We start from the raw sequence: 18,980 nt of genomic DNA, 5'->3' as shown, positions 1-18,980 counted from the left end.
CCTGCTAAATTATCTAAAATTGCTCTCACTTTAATTTTTATAACAAATTGTATGGGCCTGAACTGCTGTCAATACCATGCACAGGCACTACTAAAGGTATGGAGCTGTGCAAGGTAGTACCGTATTTTGTGGGACTATAAGACGCACTATAAGTGGGGGGTGCGATATATATAATTTATTTATATTACAGTACAGACCAAAAGTTTGGACACACCTTCTCATTTAAAGATTTTTCTATATTTTCATGACCTTGAAAATTGTACATTCACACTGAAGGCATCAAAACCATGAATTAACACATGTGGAATTATACACTTAACAAAAAAGCGTGAAACAACTAAAAATATGTCTTATATTCTAGGTTCTTCAAAGTAGCCACCTTTTGCTTTGATGACTGCTTTGCACACTCTTGGCATTCTCTTGATGAGCTTCAAGAGGTAGTCACTGGAAATGGTCTTCCAAAAATCTTGAAGGAGTTCCCAGAGATGCTTAGCACTTGTTGGCCCTTTTGCCTTCACTCTGCGGTCCAGCTCACCCAAAACCATCTCGATTGGGTTCAGGTCTGGTGACTGTGGAGGCCAGGTCATCTGGCGTAGCACCCCATCACTCTCCTTCTTGGTTAAATAGCCCTTACACAGCCTGGAGGTGTGTTTGGGGTCATTGTCCTGTTGAAAAATAAATGATGGTCCAACTAAACGCTAACCGGATGGAATAGCATGCCGCTGCAAGATGCTGTGGTAGCCATGCTGGTTCAGTATGCCTTCAATTTTGAATAAATCCCCAACAGTGTCACCAGCAAAGCACCCCCACACCATCACACCTCCTCCTCCATGCTTCACGGTGGGAACCAGGCATGTAGAGTCCATCCGTTCACCTTTTCGGCATCGCACAAAGACACGGTGGTTGGAACCAAAGATCTCAAATTTGGACTCATCAGACCAAAACACAGATTTCCACTGGTCTAATGTCCATTCCTTGTGTTCTTTAGCCCAAACAAGTCTCTTCTGCTTGTTGCCTGTCCTTAGCAGTGGTTTCCTAGCAGCTATTTTACCATGAAGGCCTGCTACACAAAGTCTCCTCTTAACAGTTGTTGAAGAGATATGTCTGCTGCTAGACCTCTGTGTGGCATTGACCTGGTCTCTAATCTGAGCTGCTGTTAACCTGCGATTTCTGAGGCTGATGACTCTGATAAACTTATCCTCAGAAGCAGAGGTGACTCTTGGTTTTCCTTTCCTGGGGCGGTCCTCATGTGAGCCAGTTTCTTTGTAGCGCTTGATGGTTTTTGCAACTGCACTTGGGGACACTTTCAAAGTTTTCCCAATTTTTCGCACTGACTGACCTTCATTTCTTAAAGTAATGATGGCCACTCATTTTTCTTTACTTGGCTGCATTTTTCTTGCCATAATACAAATTCTAACAGTCTATTCAGTAGGACTATCAGCTGTGTATCCACCAGACTTCTGCACAACACAACTGATGGTCCCAACCCCATTTATAAGGCAAGAAATCCCACTTATTAAACCTGACAGGGCACACCTGTGAAGTGAAAACCATTTCCGGTGACAACCTCTTGAAGCTCATCAAGAGAATGCCAAGAGTGTGCAAAGCAGTCATCAAAGCAAAAGGTGGCTACTTTGAAGAACCTAGAATATAAGACATATTTTCAGTTCACACCTTTTTGTTAAGTATCTAATTCCGCATGTGTTAATTCATAGTTTTGATACCTTCAGTGTGAATGTACAATTTTCATAGTCATGAAAATACAGAAAAATCTTTAAATGAGAAGGTGTGTCCAAACTTGTGGTCTGTACTGTACACACACACACACACTGTGGCTGTTGTGGGGGGAGCTGCAGTGGCGGGGAAGCGGGGCACAGGAGGCAGTAGCCCGCTGCTGCATCCTACACTGTGCCCGCTGCTAAAGAAAATGAATATTCTCTGCTCCCCACGCCCATCAGTGAATACATTAATTTTCCTTAATAGCGTGCACACTGTACTTGCAGCATGGTTCCTGGTATGTATGGCACCCTTCATCCCACATCCTGGTATGTATGGCCCCCCCTCATCCTGGTATGTATGGCACCCGTCATCCTTCTTCCTGGTATGTATGGCACCCTTCATCCCTCTTCCTGGTATGTATGACCCCCCTCATCCCTCTTCCTGGTTTGCTTGGCATCCCTCCATCTTGGTATGCTTGGCACCCCCTGATCCCCATCACGCTGCACACAAAAAAAATAAACAATTCTACTCGCCTCCTCTCTGCACCACCGCTGCGTCCTACTCTGCTGCCGACGGGGATCTCACTGTGAGAGCCGCTCATGGCGTAACTGCCATGCACCCTCACACTGTGAGATGCTGTGCCGGAATAGTCACTGCTGCCCATGCCGGGACTGTGTGCGTGGGGAACAGTGACCATTCACTCTCCTTAATAGCGCGCACACTATACCCGCAGCGCGGCTCTGCGGTCTGTGTGCCCACTATTAGAGACCATGAATATTAACTACAACCCCCTCCCACGGGAGTGGGTTGTAGTGAATATTCATGGTCTTTAATAGCGGGCACACATGACCGCTGCGGGCGGTTTATTGAAAAAATTGACGTGGGGTCCTCATATAAAATCTAACCAGAAAAGGCTAAACAGACAGCTGCGGGCTGATATTAATAGCCAGGGAAGGGGTCATGGATACTAGCCCCCTCCGCTGTTATTAATATCACCCCTCAGCAGTCCCAGAAATGAGGCATCCATAAGATGCACCAAATATGGCTCTTCCCACTGCCCTTTAGCGGTGGCAAGTGGGGCAATGGAGTTTGGGTTGATGTCAGCTTATATTGGCAGCTGACATCAAGCGCAGTGGTTAGTAATGGAGAGATGTCTATAAGACGCTCCCATTACTAACCCCATAGTCAAATAGTGAAATAAAACTCCCACATCCAGAATAAAATAATTTGAAATGACCATACAGACTCCTTTAATAGTTCTAAATTAAACCAAACTTACCATTACACCCATTCCATTGAATCCATTGTCATCTGTAATAAAAATAAAATAATAAATCAACCTCAACTCTCCGATGTGAAGAACATAATCCATTTGTCTCATTACGGGTCCAGCTCTGCTACATCTAGATGGAAAGCTGCATAGTAGCTTAATGATATCCTGCCATCCTGCAGAGATACTGAGTCGCGCATGCTTGCGCACCTCAGTGACTTGCAGTGACGTCATCAAGTTAAGCGGGGTTCATATCATATGAACTCCATTCACCTCATTGACATCACAGCGAGTGTGGGATAGTTCTTACGCATATGATGCCAGCAGAAAGGTCATCAAAGTTCATATCCAATGAACTCCGATCATCTCAATGATGTCAGCGCATGTGCAGGGAGAACTTTCAAACTTTCGCGGTGATGTAGATGAGGTGAATGGAGTTCATCTGCTGATGAACCCGACAGGATCCAGGTCGCTGAGGCTAAGATCACGAACCTCACACAAGGGGATCGCACAGCTGAGGACTACTGTACTGAGTTCCAGCAGTGGTCCACTGCAGCTCTCAGGTGCCTGTTCCACAAACGTCTTTCCGAAACCCTTAAGGACGCCCTGGTCCTGCATGATGCCCCTTGTTCATTTACCGGAGGTGGAGCCATCGGAGATTAGAGTCGCCACTCTTCGTGTTGTAGAGAAAAAACGTAGACAATATCTCGGACTCTGTCTGTACTGTGGTCTCTCCTGACATTTTCTCAAGAAGTGCCCAACTCTTCCTCAGGCTGGCAAACCATCAGGAGAACATCTGAGCCTGGGTGACGGCCAAGGAGGTCATCCAGACTCTTAGGTACCTTTTTCTTCCTCTACCTAAGTACTGATAAATACTGTGTTATCCTTCGAGAACCAGGTGTTATCAACATTGGCGTTTATTGACTGTGGGTCTGCAGTTAACTTTATTGATTCGGGACTAGTTCTGAAGTTGGGGTTAGGGGCAGTTAGTTTAGAAAGACCCATGCAAATTTTCGCCCTTGACAAGACACCATTATCCCGGAATTTGGTCAAGATGGTAACGGTGTATTTCACGCTTCAAGTAGGAGCTGTCCACTCTGAATCCATCTCATGTTTTGTATTGGATAATTTGCCTGATGGGTTGGTACTGGGGCTTCCATGGTTCTGGGTTCACAATCCTTTGATTGATTGGTGTCAGAGGAAGATTGTTAAATGGAGCTCCAATTGTTGCAATAAATGTCTAAAAACTGTACAAGTATGCTCCGCTAGTGTGAAGGGTCTGCTGGGGTACCTGAAGGACTTCGGAGATGTGTTCTCGGAGAAAGAGGTGGAGCTACTACCTCCCTATCGTCCTTATGATTGTGCTATTGATCTCATTCCTAGTACCAAATTGCCTAAAGCTCGCCTTTACAATTTGTCTGAAAGAATATGTTAATGAAAGTTTACGGAAGGGTCATATCTGTCCTTCCTCCTCTCCAGTAGCTGCCGGATTTTTCTTCGTAAAAAAGAAAGATGGGGGTCTCCGTCCTTGCCTCGATTTCCGAGAACTAAACAAAATCACGGTTAAAAATATTTACCCACTTACACTCATCCCCGACCTATATAATCAGCTTCTAGGGGCCAGGGTGTTCTCTAAACTTGATCTTAGAGAGGCTTACAATTTGTTACGCATCCGGGAGGGTGATGAGTGGAAAACGGCATTTTTAAGGTCGTAGGGTCTGTTTGGAAACTTTGTCATTCCATTTGGATTATCCAATGCACCTGCTGTGTTTCAAAATTTTATGAATGATATTTTCTCTGATTGCATTGGAAGATATGTTGTGATTTACCTGGATGATATTCTAATTTTCTCTCCAGACTTGAATTCTCATCCGGAACATGTCCGGGTTGTGTTACAAAAGTTAAGGGAGAACTCCTTGTTTGCTAAATTAGAGAAATGTGTTTTTTCTGTTCAGGAAATTTTATTCTTGGGGTTCATCTGGTCAGCAGAAGGGTTTAAGATGGACCCTGGGAAGGTACAGGCCATAAGTGACTGGGTTCAGCCTCGTGATCTTAAGGCTTTGCAACGATTTCTGGGATTCGCCAACTATTATAGGAAATTTATCAAGGATTTCTCTGATTGCTAAACCTCTTACTGACCTGACACGTAAGGGGGCTAATCTCAAGGTATAGTCACCTGCTGCTATCAGGGCTTTTGAAAAATTAAGAGTGTTTCATGTCTGCCCCCATTCTGATCCAACCTGATCTCCAAGAGCCATTCATTGTAGAGGTGGATGCTTCGGAGGTCGGAGTAGGGGCGCTTTTGTCGCAGGGGCCCAAAACTCTGACTAACTTGCGTCTATGTGCTTTTTTTGTCTAAGAAATTTTCGCCGGCGGAAAGAAATTATGATGTTGGGAATCGTGAGTTACTTGCTGTAAAATTAGCCTTTGAGGAATGGAGGCATTTTTTGGAGGGAGCGGTTCATCCAATTAGGCTATGTGCCCACGATGCAGAAATGCTCCGGATTTTTCCTGAGCATTTCTGCATCTCCCTGGCAGAAAAAACGGGTTTTTTTCAGCCAGGGACAAGCGTTTGTCACACGTTTTGCACATGCGATTTCGCATGCGGGTTGTCAAGCGCTTTCCAAGCGATTTTAGCATCACTTGGAAAGTGCTTGACAACTTGGTTACACTATATAAATCCATGCAACCAGCATGGATTTTATATAGTGTGACCAAGTTAGTTAAAAAAAGAATAAAAACGGTAAAAAATTTAAAAATACATTATACTCCCCTTCCGATGGCCCCCGGTCTCGTTATCCGATGCGTCCGGTGTCTCGCGGTGGTCTAAAAGGACCTTCCATGACGTCATGTGACAGGTCACGCGACCGCCGACGTCAGCGGACGCGTGACCCGTCACATGACTAAATTACGTCATGGAAGGTCCTTGTAGACCATCGCGAGCTGCCTGGAAGCCAGGACGCGTCACTAAGGAGACCGGGGGCCATCAGAAGGTAAGTATAATGTATTTTTTTATTTTAAATTCTTTTTTTTCTTACAGATACTATGGTACCCGGGTCTGGATGAGAGTCTCCTCTTCTCCAAACCCGGGTACCATCCGCACATTGAATCGCTTAATATCTGCATGTGCATATGTAGTCATGCGGATATTAAGCAATTCAATGCAAGTCAAAGGCGGTGAAAACGCTGCGATTTCGCAAAATAATTGGTAGTGCTGCGGATTTTTCCGCAATGATAATCCGCAGCAGAAATTTCCGCAGCATGTACACAGCACATGTGGATTATCATTGGGGAACATGGCAGACCTTCTACCAAGCGTTTTTTAAGGGTTTCTGCGGCGGAATTGCCGCTGCGGAAACGCTTAAAAAACGCATAGTGAGCACACAGCCTTATCGTGGTCACTGATCACAAGAATCTAGCCTATATTGAGTCGGCTAAAAGGTTAACTCCCACACAGGCCAGATGGTCCTTGCTTTTCTCAAGGTTTAATTTTTCGATTACATTCAGACCGGGTCTAAGAATGTGAAAGCTGACCCATTTTCTCGTAGTCTCGATCCAGTTTCTCCTCCATCCTCCATTATTCCTCAGGGTATTGTGGTTTCTATGGTAACCTCAAAATTGGAGGAAGAGATCCGTAATGCCCAGTCATTGGCTCCTCCTGCTACTCTAGGCTCTAAATTTTTTGTGCCTGTGTATTTAAAATTGCATGTGTTACAGGAATTTCATGATTCCGTCTTGAGTGGTTATCCTGGGGTTACTGCTACACGGAAAGCCATTGCCAGACTTTTTTGGTGGCTGTCCATGTATAATGATATCAAAGATTTTGTATCTGCTTGTGAGGTCTGCGCACTGGCTAAAGTCAGTTATAGCTGGCCGGGGAATTGGCTCCATTGCCAATTCCAGAAAGACCATGGACTCATTTGTCCATGGATTTCATCACAGATTTGCCTCTGTCTGATGAGAAAACTGCTATCTGGGTGGTACTGGACCGATTCAGCAAACAAGCTCATTTTGTTGCCTTGTCAGGATTACCTAATGCAGAGGCACTCTCCAGGTTGTTTATTTCCCGTATTGTAAGGTTACATCGTATCCCTCTTAACATTGTGTCCCATTGGGGAGTACAGTTTGTCTCTAAATTCTGGAGAGCTTTTTGTAATAAGCTTGGGATTGAATTGTCATTTTCATCTGCTTACCACCCTGAGACCAACGGTCAGACTGAGAGGACAAATCAATCTTTGGAACAAATTTTAAGGTGCTTTGGCGGCTCAGCAGGAGGACTGGTCTTCGTTTTTACCTCTCACTGAGTTTGACTTTAACAGTCGAGTTAATCAGTCGACTGGAACAGTTTTTCTGCAATTATGGTTTTCATCCCCATTTTTGTGAATTTTCTAGAATTAGTTTTGAATGTCTTGGGGTGGAGGTGGCCTTACAAAGACTTGGGGATGTTTGGAAGGAGGTTCAAAAGAATATTGGGACTGCTCAGACTCGCCAAAAGCTGAAGGCCGATAGAAGACATTCGGTGGGTCCTGTTTTTAAGATTGGGGCTAAGGTTTGGTTGTCATCCAGGAACATTAAACTTAAAGTGCCGTCGGCAAAGTTGGGTCCAAAGTTTATTGGAGATCCTTGAGGGGGGATTCATAAGTTTGCAGTCACACAGAGTAACTGCAGACTTATCACTTTTAACCAGACAAAAAAAGTGATAGAAACTCCCAAACCCATGACCTCATCATATGGGCCGTCCAGAATTGTTTAAAGGCATAGCAATCTTAGTGTATGTAAACTTTTGACATTGCAGTAAGTAATAAAAATGCCTTAAAACATTCTCTCTCTTTCATTATTCTGGCATTAGGCAAATATTAAAAATTCTGGTAATCCTAATTGACCTAAAACGGGAAAGGTTTATTCTGATTTCATGTCAGATATTGAGAAAAACATCCATGTGTCATTTTATATAGTGTATGTAAACGTCTGGTTTCAACTGTATGTCACTAACCTCTATCTATTCTATGCATGCATAGCTAATATCTATATTCTATAATGTCGGCTACTGCTGTGATTTTACTGTACGCGAATGATAGAATGATGAGTTGCCGGGTTTTCAAGGAGATGGGTGCGTGAAAATCAGACTGCACTCGCATGGTCTGAGTGCCGTACGATTTTTTTTTTTCATGCACCCATTGACTTATATTGGCGAGTTTTGTCCGAGATACCCGGCAATACACAGCATGCTGTGATTTTTTTTCTCTCAGTCCAATTTCAGCTGAGAAAAAAATCGCAGAGATGTCACTGATATAGAATAACATTGGTCAGAGTGCAATCCGATTTTTTTTTTTATCGGATTGCACTCGTCCGTTTTTCTCGCAGATGAGTATGAGCCCTTATACATACTCCTGGCCAGAGGACATGGCCTCGCGCCACATACTTGTATGGAGCCGAGGCCACGCCCAGACTAGGGATGTGGCCGACTAGAGGGCGCAGCCTCTCTCCATACATATGTATTGAGAGCGAGGCCGCACCCACTGGCCGGGAGTATGTATAACGCATACATATCCTCTGGTCCTATGCTTGCGCTGGGTGATTCATAAGTCTGCAGTCACACAGAGTGACTACAGACTTATTGATTTGGACCTGACAACCCCTTTAACTAGTATGACAGCTTTACAGATCATGTTGTTTCGGACCCAGCAATACCAAATATGTGCACTTTTTTGTTTGTTTTTGCTTTACATAAAAATACGGATTTGTGGGTATAATTTTTTTTTTACCTAATCCCTCTATCAGACTTTAACTTTCATGGCTCTGATTGCTGGTATAATGCATTGCAATGCATTATACCTGTCAGTGCTGTACTGACAGAAGCCAGATGTCGTTATGACTACCTCAGGTTACCATGACAACGATCGGGCCCTCGCGATGACGGCGCAGATCAGACAAGAGAGGGAGCCCCCTCTCTCACTCAGCCTCCTAAATATTGCGATCAATATAGGTCGCGTCATTTATGGGGTTAGACAGCAGGGGGCGGTGTGGGCACCGCTCCTAGCAGTAACAGCTGCGGCTCGGCTATCATGTAAGCCGAGCTCTCTGCTGCGATCGAGCGGGCACAGCTCTTGTGCCGCGCACTATTGCCATGACCAGGGTGTCTCAGTCAGTGTCTGTTTTGGTGGAGTTGGAGTCGGTATAAAATGGACCGACTCTGACTAAAATATGGAATAAATTGGGTACTGTAGTTCAGTGCAGGATGTGCTGTAAATTTTTTTCATAAGAATTTGGGAAAGTTATGAAATGTCCTGTAAATGTCTGTTCTGTTCCTGATCTAAGGGTGTAGACTTTTAGTTGAGATGAATCTTTTCTGCACTTTATGTACACGCTCAGTAGTCAGGCAGGGCTGTGGAGTCTGAGTTGAAGTTGGTGGTTTGGTTTACCGACTCCACAGTCCTGGCCATGATTTACCTATAGGTCATCAGTCAGGAACCCCTATCCGACCATGACATATAGGTACGTCAAATGTCATGAAGAGGTTAAATGTTGCTGTCAGCAAAAACCCGGTACTGATGCCATCAGTGTGACATCCGTGTGTTTTGTATTTACCATAAGTTTTTTCTCGGGTATGGTTAAATTAAGAATTGTATTACAAAGCTTCTCCTGTACTTTGCAGTCTTAAACACATACAGCACACGGATGGCACATGGATGCAATCCGTGTGCTGTACATGTTTTTTATGGTCCCCTAGACTTGTATTAGTCCTTGTCACCCGTGCTGCTGGGAAAAAACGGATGGGTGCATAGTAGCATAGGTTATATTTGGTACAAGTGGTATCCGTGTAAAAAAACGGATACCACAGGTACTGAAAATATGGACGTGTGAAGGAGGCCTTATAGTAGACTGAGCCCACGTGCACAACGTTTAGTATTTGGTGAGTTTTTTTTCTGATTATTCCACTCCTGATTTTGGCTTACAAATACTGATTTAAAAACTCGCCAAATACTCAACGTGTGCACATGGCCTTAGATACTGAAAAACCTACAGTATTTTTCTGACTATAAGATACACTTTGCGCCTTGTAGTCTGGATATACCTTATGGTTGTGGCTGGGGAAGGGGTGAGCGGCAGCAGCGGAGGAGCGGGTCACAGGAGGCAGGAGCTGGCTGCTGCGGCCAACACTGTACCCACTGTTAAATAAAATTAATATTCACTACTCCCCATGCCCATGGGAGTGGAGAGCAGTGAATATTCATTCTCTTTAAAAGCGGACACAGTGTTAGCCGCAGCCGCCGTTTTCTACAGCTGCTCGGCGATCATGTGTGCCCGCTATTAAAGAGAATGAATATTCACTGCTCTCCCTTCCATGGGCATGAAGGCCATGTATACCAGGATGGGGATGGGGGGGTGCCATGCATACCAGGATGGGGATGAGGGGGCCATGCATACCAGGTTGGTGATGGGATGGAGGCTATATATACCAGGATTAGAATGGGGGCCATGTATACCAGGATGGAGATTGGGGCCATGTATACCTGGATAGGGACATGTGTATATCAGGATGAAGGAGGGCATTTATACAGTTATATGGAAAAAGTTTGGGCACCCCTATTAATCTTAAGCTTAATGTTTTTTAAAAATTGGTGTTTTTGCAACAGCTATTTCAGTTTGATATATGTAATAACTGTTGGACACAGTAATGTTTCTGCCTTGAAATGAGGTTTATTGTACTAACAGAAAATGTGCAATCTGCATTCAAACAAAATTTGACAGGTGCATAAGTATGGGCACCTCACCAGAAAAGTGACTATTTAGTAGATCCTCCTTTTGCAAAAATAACAGCCTCTAGTCGCTTCCTGTAGCTTTTAATGATTTCCTGGATCCTGGATGAAGGTATTTTTGACCATTCCTCTTTACAAAACAATTCCAGTTCAGTTAAGTTTGATGGTCGCCGAGCATGGACAGCCCTCTTCAAATGATCCCACAGATGTTCAATGATATTCAGGTCTGGGGACTGGAATGGCCATTCCAGAACATTGTAATTGTTCCTCTGCATGAATGCCTGAGTAGATTTGGAGCGGTGTTTTGGATCATTTTCTTGCTGAAAGATCCATCCCCTGCGTAACTTCAACTTTGTCACTGATTCTTGAACATTATTGTCAAGAATCTGCTGATACTGAGTGGAATCCATGCGTCCCTCAACTTTAACAAGATTCACGGTGCCGGCATTGGCCACACAGCCCCAAAGCATGATGGAACCTACACCAAATTTTACTGTGGGTAGCAAGTGTTTTTCTTGGAATGCTGTGTTTTTTTGCCGCCATGCATAACGCCTTTTTGTATGACCAAACAACTCAATCTTGGTTTCATCAGTCCACAGGACCTTCTTCCAAAAAGAAATTGGCTTCTCCAAATGTGCTTTTGCATACCTCAGCCGACTCTGTTTGTGGCGTGCTTGCAGAAACTGCTTCTTTCGCATCACTCTCCCATACAGCTTCTCCTTGTGCAAAGTGCGTTGTATAGTTGACTGATGCACAGTGACACTATCTGCAGCAAGTTGATGCTGCAGCTCTCTGGAGGTGGTCTGAGGATTGTCCTTGACTGATCTCACCATTCTTCTTCTCTGCCTTTCTGATGTTTTTCTTGGCCTGCCACTTCTGGCCTTAACAAGAACTGTCCCTGTGTTCTTCCATTTCCTTACTATGTTCCTCACAGTGGAAACTGACAGGTTAAATCTCTGAGGCAGCTTTTTGTATCCTTCCCCTGAACAACTATGTTGAATAATCTTTGTTTTCAGATCATTTGACAGTTATTTTGAGGAGCCCATGATGCCACTCTTCAGAGGAGATTCAAACAGGAGAACAATTTGCAAGTGGCCACTTTAAGTAGCTTTTCTCATGATTGCATACACCTGGCTATGAAGTTCAAAGCTCAATGAGGTTACAAAACCAAAAAAAGGGCTTTAGTAAGTCAGTAAAAAGTAGGTAGGAGTATTTAAAACAAGAAAATGATAAGGGTGCCCATACTTATGCACCTGTCAAATTTTGTTTGAATGCAGATTGCACATTTTCAGTTATTACATATATCAAACTGAAATAGCTGTTGCAAAAACACCAATTTTTATGAAACATTAAGCTTAAGATTAATAGGGGTGCCCAAATTTTTCATATAACTGTACCAGGATGGGGGATATTAGTACAGAATTGGGAGATATTACCCCTATAACAGTGTCAGCTGCAGACTTTCCCCTCTCCCCCATAACAGGGCATCATGACCACATTTTTTGCTTCAATTTTTTTCTGTTTTCCTCCTCTAAAACCTAGGTGCGTCTTAGTCTGAAAAATACGGTACTTCTTGGAGAGTGTTCTTCACTTAGGTGGATGTTTTGAGGGGCCACTGTTGTCTTTTGTGGACTTCCAGGCCTTTTTGAGCTTCCAAGCTCCCAAGACAGATTTATTCAAAAAGCCCACCATGAAAAGTTGATGTGAAAAAAGTCTAATTGGCATTCATAGGTTTTTTCCTACTTCCTTCTGATGTCCACTGATGGTCAACTATTTGACCAAGTCTAATTGGAAACATTTAGCTCATGGCATTTATTTTGAGGTTTAGAGAAATTCCTGCTTCAATGGAAATTACAGTCTATGCATACTTACCAAAACATACCTGACTTGCTTTTTGCCAACTTGTGCGACAGAGCTTTAGCATTTTCAGCTCAGTGCGAGGACAGCATTCCTTTGTGATGTGACCTGTTTAATTTGCTTGTATTGGGCACGTGTATGGCTGGCAGGCTGGGTGTCATCAAGTACAGGCAGGTCATATAAACTAAGCCTCAAATTCCACTCCAAGTAGTAACAAACTGCCTCTACTATGCTAAAGGAGACGTGCACATGGCACTTGATAAGGAAGCCACAGCATTCTCTCCTGGCTGTTCTTCATTAAACTACACCAGGTTGCCATTTGATATTAATGTTTTATTTTGCTTAATACATGATGCCATCTGCTCGATAACATTGACTGCAAGTAATGGAAATAGGGCTTAGATGATAATTCAGCTATTCTAATTATAGCTCATTAGGAGGTATATTAAAAAAAAAAAATTATGAAATTTTCTTTTTGCATTGTTAAAAAAAAAATGCTCAAAAATAATAGGAGCCATTAGTCAATATTGCTATGGTTACAGATTATAATTCTAGAACATCAGTAGTGTTAAGCAGCTTTGCCAGGAATAGGAGGAGGCAGGATGGAGTGTGGCTGTGCCTGCCCGTCACATTCATGGAAAGTGGGGGCGTTTCTTACACCAGTAATATTACGCCAGTCTCTGGAGCATCATTTCTGGCGAGGCGCATTGAGGTGCACGCCACTGATAAGATGCGCCAAATTAATTAAGTGACGTGCGCCTCCTAATGAATTCAGCACATCTTATTCCTGCATGCTCCTCATTAAGACTGGCGTACGAAACACCAGTTTTAAAGAATCTGGACTTGTGTTGTGAGATCCTACAGTCATACCTGTATTAGGTATCATTCAGATTTCCGTGAATCATGTACATGTTCATGTTCTGTCTGTGATTTTCATGGATACAACACGTGGCCATTAAAATCTATGATGATATTCATATGTCCAGGCCATATGTCTGCAAAAAAATCAGACATGTCTGTTTTTACTTAGCCTGAAAGCTAAATCAGCCCTATTAAGTCTACGGATTTGTGAAAATCACAGACAGCACATGGGTGTCATCCGTTTTAACATTGTCATGGATAGGAGAAGCGTTGCAGTTTTTTTTCTCTCTTGCTTACGAGAAAATCACTGATGGTATGGGCTCATGCGGACATCTGTGCACATCGGTTTTGAGCTTGGACCGCAATGCATGGGCTGGCCTTGAGTCTCCTGACCGGAGGATGATAGCTTCATGTATTTCTATGAGACTGTGACACTCGAGTCGGGGAGGTACGACGAGTCTGTGCATTGTGGTTCGAGATCAGACCGATATGCACGGACTTCTGCATGAGCCCTAAAAGGAACACTTGACCAAACAGTGATGAGAATCTCATCCAACACACTAATGAAAATCTGAATGAAGCCCAAGTCTGATGCATTATTCTGGCTAACCTATCTGATATACACAATATGGACAAAAGTATTGGGGCAATGGAATTCAGTGAGCTTTTTAGAACAAGCCATTATTTCACAAGTAAAGGCAGACTGCATTGCTAGATGCTGGATTTTAGATGCCTGTGGCAATGGGACTTAATGGAAAAGGGGAATTCATTAACAGGTGTGCCCCAGTATGCTTGTCTATACAATCTACGTTAGCAACAAGCAGATTTTAGACCTTCACGTAATGCAGATCAGGTTAGTTTTTCATATTCCTATTGTAAGGCCGTATTGCTCTAGTTGATTGACAGGTCTTTCACTATGTGGACATCAGAAGCATCTGACAAATGGTGTGCACCTCAACACAAATCTTACTCCAGTCGGGACTGGAGTAAGATTTGTGGCGTAAAGAATGTCGTTGCTCATCATGAATTTGACGAGCAGGGGTTGGCACACCCCACATCCTGACCTAGCTCTGCCCACTTTGTCCGAGCTGGGTGAAAATGGCTTGAGAACAGAACTTTTCAGAGGGAAACATAACTGGCTCAATTCGTGCAGCATGGCTCTGATATATGCTCTTCGTTGTTTTAGCAGCATGAATCGAGTTTCAGGTTCCCTATAAAACCATTATTAATTTTTTTTGCACTTTTTTTGCACTTAATTTGTCAAAACAGTAGTATTGCAGTGTGTTGCAGAATTTGTGAAATTACTGGTGTCGCATAGGTGCAATTGGGTCCTGATCCTGACCTCACGGTGGCAGCAGCATTTAACAGGTTAAACAGATGCTATCAGAAATAGCTCTCATCGCATCAGTTGCTCATGGGTACTGATTATGAAATTGCCGCCCACACTGTACGGAGCAGGATGAGCTTCTGACCCTGTACCATAGTCATAGCGCACGGCCACCATACATTCAGAGGTATAAGTCATGTCAGCACTGACAATGTAGCGACAGGTTAGTCTGAGTTGTCCTTTGTTTCAGACATTGCCTTGTCTTCAGTCTTGTTTCCTTTTTTCTGCCAATTTTTTTTGTCTTGCTCTTTTTTGTATCAAATATATTCGATTTTACATATAAAGCAGATTCACTAAAAATTTTATTTCAGAACATATTATATGTGCTGTACTTCATATCTTGGGGTGCCAATAATGTTGACCACAGCTATATAAATACAGGATTAAAAGCTGTAGACACAAAACAATAGGACATTTTTAATGCAGACCATTTGTACAGATGTTTTGGAAGCATTTATGTATGTATGCGTGTGTCTATATGTATAAATATATGGTGTGTGTGTGTGTATGTATATATATATATATATATATATATATATATATATATATACACATATATATATATATATATATATATATATATATATATATATATACAGTACAGACCAAAAGTTTGGACACACCACCTCATTTAAAGATTTTTCTGTATTTTCCGAACTATGAAAATTGTACATTCACACTGAAGGCATCAAAACTATGAATTAACACATGTGGAATTATATACTTAACAAAAAAGTGTGAAACAACTGAAAATATGTCTTATATTCTAGGTTCTTCAAAGTAGCCACCTTTTGCTTTGATGACTGCTTTGCACACTCTTGGCATTCTCTTGATGAGCTTCAAGAGGTAGTCACCGGAAATGGTTTTCACTTCACAGGTGTGCCCTGTCATGTTTAATAAGTGGGATTTCTTCCCTTATAAATGGGGTTGGGACCATCAGTTGTGTTGTGCAGAAGTCAGGTGGATACACAGTTGATAGTCCTACTGTTTAGACTGTTAGAATTTGTATTATGGCAAGAAAATAGCAGCTAAGTAAAGAAAAACGAGTGGCCATCATTACTTTAAGAAATGAAGGTCAGTCAGTCCGAAAAATTGGACAAACTTTGAATGTGTCCCCAAGTGCAGTTGCAAAAACCATCAAGCGCTACAAAGAATCTGGCTCACATGAGGACCACCCCAGGAAAGGAAGACCAAGAGTCACCTCTGCTTCTGAGGATAAGTTTATCCAAGTCACCAGCCTCAGAAATCGCAGGTTAACAGCAGCTCAGATTAGAGACCAGGTCAATGCCACACAGAGTTCTAGCAGCAGACACCTCTCTACAACAACTGTTAAGAGGAGACCTTGTGCAGCAGGCTTTCATTGTAAAGTAGCTGCTAGGAAACCACTGCTAAGGACAGGCAACAAGCAGAAGAGACTTGTTTGGGCTAAAGAACACAAGGAATGGACATTAGACCAGTGGAAATCTGTGCTTTGGTCTGATGAATCCAAATTTGAGATCTTTGGTTCCAACCACCGTGTCTTTGTGCGATGCCGAAAAGGTGAAAGGATGGACTCTACATGCCTGGTTCCCACCGTGAAGCATGGAGGAGGAGGTGTGATGGTGTGGGGGTGCTTTGCTTGTGACGCTGTTGGGGATTTATTCAAAATTGAAGGCATACTGAACCAGCATGGCTACCACAGCATCTTGCAGCTGCATGCTATTCCATCCGGTTTGCGTTTAGTTGGACCATCATTTATTTTTCAACAGGACAATGACCCCAAACACACCTCCAGGCTGTGTAAGAGCTATTTGACCAAGAAGGAGAGTGATGGGGTGCTACGCCAGATGACCTGGCCTCCACAGTCACCAGACCTGAACCCAATCGAGATGGTTTGGGGTGAGCTGGACCGCAGAGTGAAGGCAAAAGGGCCAACAAGTGCTAAGCATCTCTGGGAACTCCTTCAAGATTGTTGGAAGACCATTTCCGGTGACTACCTCTTGAAGCTCATCAAGAGAATGCCAAGAGTGTGCAAAGCAGTCATCAAAGCAAAAGGTGGCTACTTTGAAGAACCTAGAATATAAGACATATTTTCAGTTGTTTCACACTTTTTTGTTAAGTATATAATTCCACATGTGTTAATTCATAGTTTTGATGCCTTCAGTGTGAATGTACAATTTTCATAGTCATGAAAATACAGAAAAATCTTTAAATGAGAAGGTGTGTCCAAACTTTTGGGCTGTACTGTATATTATAGCTATAGCCTTAGCGCCTTCATACTAAAGACCTGCTTAATGCATCAAGAATTGCTGTGGCTAGAACATTAGGATTCGTTAACGTGTCATGTTGAAAATAGTTTGTGATGCATCTGACCTGCAGGCAGGATGTTTTAGAGCAGGAGGTGATTACATTGATATGCATTTTTGTTGGAAAACTTTCAGTAAAACTTGTGTGTGGTCACCTGCTCTCCTGCACGCTTCATGAATACCATATTTTTCGGACTATAAGACGCACCGGACTATAAGACGCACCCAAAAATTTTGGGGTGGAAAACAGGAAAAAAAATTTTTTGATAAGATGGGGGTCCGTCTTATAGTCTGAATAGATATCTTACCTGGATGGGCCGTGTAGCTGGGGCACAGGAGGCAAGGTCCTACAGGAAGCCGGGCCTGGCGCTGGTGGCCTGGGTGCCAGGCACTGGTGGCCTGGGGCTGGGCGCCTGGTGGCCTGGCCGCCTGGTGCTGGTGGCCTGCACTGGCACCTGGTGGCTTGGCACTGGTGGCCTGGGGCTGGGCGCCTGGTGGCCTGGGCGCCTGGTGCTGGTGGGCTGGGGGCCTGGTGGCTTGCGCTGGGGGCTTGGGTGCCTGGGTGAGTGGTGGCTGGCGCTGGGGGCTTGGGGCCTGGGTGAGTGGTGGCTGGGGGCTTGGGGCCTGGGTGAGTGGGGGCCTGGGTGAGTGGGGGCTTGGGGCCTGGTACCGGGGCCGGTGTCTTGCTGTGAGTAGCGTGGCAGAGCGGCTTCTGATGCTCGCGCCCATCTTTCTGAAGCTGAGATCTACAGGAAAATGGCTGCCGGCGTAGTAGAGCGCATGCGCCGGCTCCGGTGGCCATTTTCCTGTAAATCTGCTTCAGAAAGATGGCCGCACGCATCGGAAGCAGCTCACGCCGCTCACATCAAGAAACCGGCCCCCGGTACCAGGCAAGGCCCCGACTCCCAGGCAGATACCTCTTCTGCTGCCGCCACCATCTGCTGCCGCTGTCGTCGCCGCCGCCGATCCCGCTCCACCACCACTGGTAAGTTACTTTCGGACCATAAGACGCACCCCCCATTTTCCTCCCAAATTTTGGGGGGAAAAAAGTGCATCTTATGGTCCGAAAAATACGGTAGATACCAGGGTTGTGGAGTCAGTCGGTGTCCATTTTGGTGAAGTCGGTATAAAATGGACCGACTCCAACTCCTAAAATATATAATAAATTGGGTACAGTAGTTCAATGCAGTTTGTGGGGAATATTTTTTCATAAGAATTTGGGAAAGTTATGAAATGTCCTATACATGTCTGTCCTATTCCTGATCTAAGGGTCTAGACGTTTAGCTGAGATGAATCTGTGCTACAGTAAATTTATCACTTAAACATGAGCCATGTATGAGGGAGTCGTGGAGTCTGAGTTGGAGTCGGTGTCATGGAAATTGAGGAGTCGGAGGTTTGGCTTACAGACTCCACAGCCCTGATAGATACATATGATGAACAGGTAGGAGAAGCCTTACCTTCCTAAAATAAATGACCAGCATCTTCCCTCCATCTTCAAACATTGCTAGGGCGTGTGAGGTGCCTGTGTGCTAAAAACCTCTTCCCTGCAGTGAAGATGCACTGAGACCCCTACGCTCCTGAGAATTGGGCATCAATTGATGCCCTACGGATAGAGCATCAATGTATAAGTGGACCAAAATGGTATCTGTAAAAACCGTCAGATCAAGGCGCAAAAAATAAGCGCTCACACAACGCCATATCTCAAAAAACTATACTTGTTTGGTATCTGTGTACACTTACTGACCTGGTACACATATTGCCAGGTCACTTTTACAATATAGTGCAATTTCAATGCACTTGAAATTTCGTCCCGCAAAAAACAAGCCATCCTACAGCTATGG

General features: G+C 43.8%; 1 protein-coding gene across 2 annotated transcripts in view; it reads left to right on the top strand.

Moving 5' to 3' along the window:
- The window catches only part of GNG7 (G protein subunit gamma 7), a 72,822-nt gene that overhangs the window by 18,931 nt on the left and 34,911 nt on the right, over window positions 1-18,980 (top strand). The window lies entirely within an intron of this gene.

The sequence above is a fragment of the Phyllobates terribilis genome, unplaced genomic scaffold, assembly GCF_046119375.1.
Source record: "Phyllobates terribilis strain yellow unplaced genomic scaffold, ASM4611937v1 Scaffold_1__5_contigs__length_1240528914, whole genome shotgun sequence".
Taxonomy (NCBI): domain Eukaryota; kingdom Metazoa; phylum Chordata; class Amphibia; order Anura; family Dendrobatidae; genus Phyllobates; species Phyllobates terribilis.
The sequence above is the reverse complement of the archived record's forward strand: the minus strand, read 5'-3'. Positions and strand labels throughout refer to the sequence as shown.